The sequence below is a fragment of the Amblyomma mixtum genome, chromosome 3 (assembly GCF_055824585.1).
Source record: "Amblyomma mixtum isolate Tamu chromosome 3, ASM5582458v1, whole genome shotgun sequence".
Lineage (NCBI taxonomy): Eukaryota > Metazoa > Arthropoda > Arachnida > Ixodida > Ixodidae > Amblyomma > Amblyomma mixtum.
The window spans coordinates 249,352,986-249,357,513 of NC_143014.1; the positions used below are offsets into that span (position 1 = coordinate 249,352,986).

At 47.3% G+C, this 4,528-nt stretch overlaps 1 long non-coding RNA gene across 1 annotated transcript; it reads right to left on the reverse strand.

Annotated features, from left to right (window-relative positions):
• Window positions 1-1,303: 1,303 nt before the first annotated feature.
• Window positions 1,304-4,318, reverse strand: LOC149354289 (uncharacterized). The gene is made up of 3 exons (XR_016291273.1): window positions 3,484-4,318; window positions 3,300-3,416; window positions 1,304-1,541 (listed from the first exon to the last, which is right to left on the reverse strand). It is a non-coding gene; the product is annotated as an uncharacterized LOC149354289 (long non-coding RNA).
• Window positions 4,319-4,528: the final 210 nt, after the last annotated feature.

A 4,528-nucleotide genomic window follows, 5' to 3' on the forward strand; every position in this document is an offset into this window, starting at 1 on the left:
CACTGCTGTGGTGGTTATCTCTTAGTCTTTCTGCAATTATGTGGGGATTTTTTTAGACATTCGACATGTCTGCAGATTAGAATCGCGGTGGCGGTCAAAGGTGCTGCGTGCCCGGCTGTAGTAACAACACGAGAAAGGACATCAACATTTCATACCACGTATTCCCCAAGAACAAGAAGCTGAAGCTAGAATGGGTGCGCAGAATAAATCGGTAAGGTTCGCAAGGGCGATTTACCCTGTGGAAGCCTTCGAAACACCACAAAATATACGGTACGCATTTCAACCCTAGCGGGCGCAAGGGATACATGGATCGTCTCTCCACGATCTTCCACACCGAGTGTATGCGGAACGGACGCCTGCTGTGATTACGCAGAGCAATGGGCACATGCGAATCTCCAACTTCGGCTGGTGACCGGGGCAGAGGGCGTCGCCGCGACTAGGTACGGCGGAAGCCACAACCGGCAGCCTGAAGGCCGCCCGCAATGCTGCTGCATAATTTTCGTTTTTTTTTTTTTTTTGGGGGGGGGGGGGGGGGGGGGGGCTTTTATGAATAAAGTTATTCACCACCACCATGGGCACATGAGCGGCGAGGGCTCTGTGTATACATGCATTGGGAGAACGCCGGTCTGCGTCTGCTGGTGCTCGGCTGGTGATCCGTGGCCGCGGAACGCAACATCCGACTGTGTCACGCTTACTGTGTCAACCCACTGTGTCATGTTTAGCAAATAGCTCGTGTTCTGTCTAAGGGAGTGCTTGAAGATTATATATTACAGCAGTGAACATTTACCGCGTCAGCATGAAATTTCCCCAGGAGTGCGCCGATGAGGACAACTGCACTGCAAACCGAAAAACACCCGGATAGGAGTAAATGGCTCATCGCGTAGCGCACTCCCGAAAAGGGGTTTTTATACTCCTCAGAATAGGAGTATATCGTCTACTCCTCTGCTTGAAGGGATACTTTCGGAGTGCTAGAAGGAGTAAAGTGTTACCGCTCTGCAGACGGGAGTTTATTTAGGAGTAAAGTTGTGATCACAAAGGAGTTAGCATGGCAATTAATAGAAGTATTATATACTCCTTTGCAGCTACTTTTATAGTACATTTCAGGAGTACGTGCCTGTTCCTTTTAAGTAGTTTTGACAGGAAATTTTTGGATAAATATTTCTTACTATAGGGTTAAATTTATGATTCCCAGATGAGTATATTACTTCACTTGATGCGGAAGCCGATTTGAAATAAAGTATTCGTATGGAAGGCTCATTTTAGAGCTTGATATTCCAGGATAAATGCGTCGATGAACTTACAGTGATTTATTTCAAACAATATTTTATTGGGTACAAAACATTTGAGACATGTGTTCGGCAGCTTGCTTTCGACGGTTACAGAGAACCAACGTCTTGGCCCCTGTAGAAAAGAAGAGTGCCTTAACCCACGCTGTCTTTGGGTACATAATTTAAATACCCAAAGGAATGAAAATAGAGATGCCACACTTGAAAGCAAGGAGGGAACCTTGAAATGCTTCGCTGTCAACATACAGGCTCCTTCTGAAAGAAAGATTAGAAAAACAAATGCATCAGTGGAATTGCACCTCTAAGCTTGAAGTATGACGTGCTTCAAGTGTAGAAGTCAACGTCCCAAAGCCGTGCAGAGTGCACTTTTCAATAAAGTAGGTATTATTGAAGTTTAAACGTTTTTCATGACAAAAGATTAGCTAGCAGAACATAGTAGGTAATCAACTTGCTAATACATACCTGTACGCTGTCGGATGACAGCGGCTAAACGCGGTTTTCAGGGAATCACAAATTCCAGAGAGCCGCTTTCGTAAACGTTAAGGCAATACGGCGAATGGGAAGCAGCATCGATAGGGAACATTTTTTCCGCAAAGCATAAAACTGAAAAAAATAAAATGGTCTTACTGAGGCACTTGCGCATTCGCGCTGCCTTTGGCTGCGTTCCTGCACCGAAAGAGGCCTCGAGATATAATTTTTTTTTACTTGTCAGAGGTTCCTCATGCTTTTCAGGCACCATATCAGAAGCAATTACTGAAATCAAAACATGCAAACTAAAGACAGCGCTTTGCATACACGCAGCGGAAGCTTACATGCAATTTCCTTGATGGGAGAGCCCGCAGCTACACATTTTCAGGACGTCCTCATTCTGTGTATAGGCCAAAGGCAGGGCAAGGGTGACTGACATAGCAGGCATTGTTAGGAATAGAAAGCTACCACCAGACCCACCCTCCCGCCGCCACCTGTCTTCTGTTAAGCTTTGCCCTCACATTCGTGGCCAGGGTTCAAAAGAAAACATTCTACACAGGTCTATGGCTGGGAAAGGAATATACTTTCGGGAAAGAACGCCAACCAGAAAAAAAAAACATGTTTGGGAATCTTCTTGGTTCTTTCAGCAGGTGTGACTGCGAGTGAGTCACAGCTTGCCTTTTTTAAGCCTTCGGTTAGTCATCCGCCGGGTCACTGATCGTAGACAGTTGATGCAAGGATAGTTCCCTCGAAGTCAGTCTTGTCAACCCGCGCTTCATTCCTTGTTCATTTGTTTGGCATCCGCTTTGTGCTGCTTCAGTTTTTCTGGGAAATGCTTGCTTTCGCCAATGTACTACGTCCAGCACGAGCAGGGGATCTCGTACACTGGCGTAAGCTTTATTCTTTTTCTTTCGCTGCATTCCTGCGATCAGCAGTCTGAACCGGAACGCTTGCCTCCACGAGTTTCACATAATGGAATGTGTTCGGAAACTGCACGCGAAGTGGAAACTTCTTTTAACATTTTTCAAATGCGAAGAGCTTACAAGATACCACATTTTGGAACTAGACGCCTAACCATCCAGAAAAGGCAGCGTTCAGTATGGTTGAAACCTCATGTCCGCTGCCGAAAATCGCTGCAACGTTAAGATGCCACCAACTCGGAAAATGTAACAGTTTAGCTAATCTCCGTGAGCGCTAAGGCGTCGCCATGTCCTGTGCTATGACTGAAAAGAATAAAATCGCTTGCATTGTTTGCATAACAAGGCCCTCTTAAAACACAGGAAAGGAAGCAACCGATTAGGGCACGGTTCTCAGCACTGTTCGTAATAACGTGACAAAAATTCACAGACCCCAAGGCTGTGCATTTTCACCTGTCATTGCCTGTACAGCTTTTCCATATTCATGGGGCGTGAACGCATGAAGAAAATTTGGTCCCTAGAAGAACTGACCGTACTTCCAGCTGTACATGTTAGCGTAACAGCCACGACTGCAGTGCCACACTCTTTTTTTCAGCCGCATGCAACAACAAATTTCTCAGATACTTACTTCATGCCTGCTGTGTGAGTTGGCTCCACCGGACCACAATGAAGCCTTTGCTGTTTTGCTGTTCTCGTTAAGCCTTTCATCTCGGCGCACCCGTGGTTCACAGCAAGTCTACGCACACTGAAAAGGGAGCGGCGTTAAGTGCATGCGCGTCTATGGCATCAAAGGAGAGTTTAATACTGCTTACCAGAACACACGACGATGATAATCCGGTCTTTAGTATTCTTGCAATACAGCGAAAGAACGAGGGGCCGACGATGTCGAGAAAACTGGTGCGTCACACACACATCGCCATGTCGGCGCGGCGAAACGGCAACAGCCAACACTTGTATGCTGCGTAGACAATGAATGACTAGCCGCTGCTTCTGCACATATTGCTGGCTTGAGTGAGACGTTCATTGCAGCACGTTGCTGCTAAGGTCGATGATGTCCAGTCTTACGTCACGACAAGAGCGCGCAAAGGAGCGGGTGGCAAACTGGCGGCTTCGGGGAGGTCGACGCGTCACACACCGCCATGTTGGCTCGGCTGAGCTCGGCTGGCTAAGCCTCTCGCAGACTGCCGTCGCAGGCGATGCAACACCAAGCGTTCTCCGAATACACTGGGGGCTTCACAGGCACTGTCTGTGGCGCACATTGGTGCGCGAGGTTGCGGCGATCCGGTGTCTTGTAACATGACAAACGTGCGTGAAGCAGCAAAAGCACAGGCGAGCAGGCAGCGACGACAGAGCCGGCGTCGTCACCTGCAAGTGCAGCGAACCGGCAGCTGCCACTAGGCGGCGGGCAGACACTAAGGAGTGCATAAAGGGACTGAAGGAGTATTGAAGCCGACATACTCCTTCTTGGAAAAGTAGTAAAATCATGTAAATGCTTTATTTTACTCCTCGATTTCGCGACGGCAGTAAAAAAGGAGGATTTCCTCTCTTTTACTACTTAAAGTCGATTGCGCAATTTTCAATAAGGAGTTTAAAAGCGGACACTAGCCATTTATATTCCTATTTGGGCTTATTTGTGTTTACAGTGTGCACTCATACTGTTGTTTACATCGCTGCGTACGAACAGTTAGTACTCGTTTTTATGACATAAAACGCAATCGGCGCTTTAGTTCTATTAATCAACCTGTTTTCTTTTTTACCGGCTGTAGCCGTGCTTGTTTACGCAGTGCGATAATGTGTGGGAAGTGATGGTGCGATCGCACGCCTGAAACGCCGGTGCTGTTGACATCGCGCAGGACC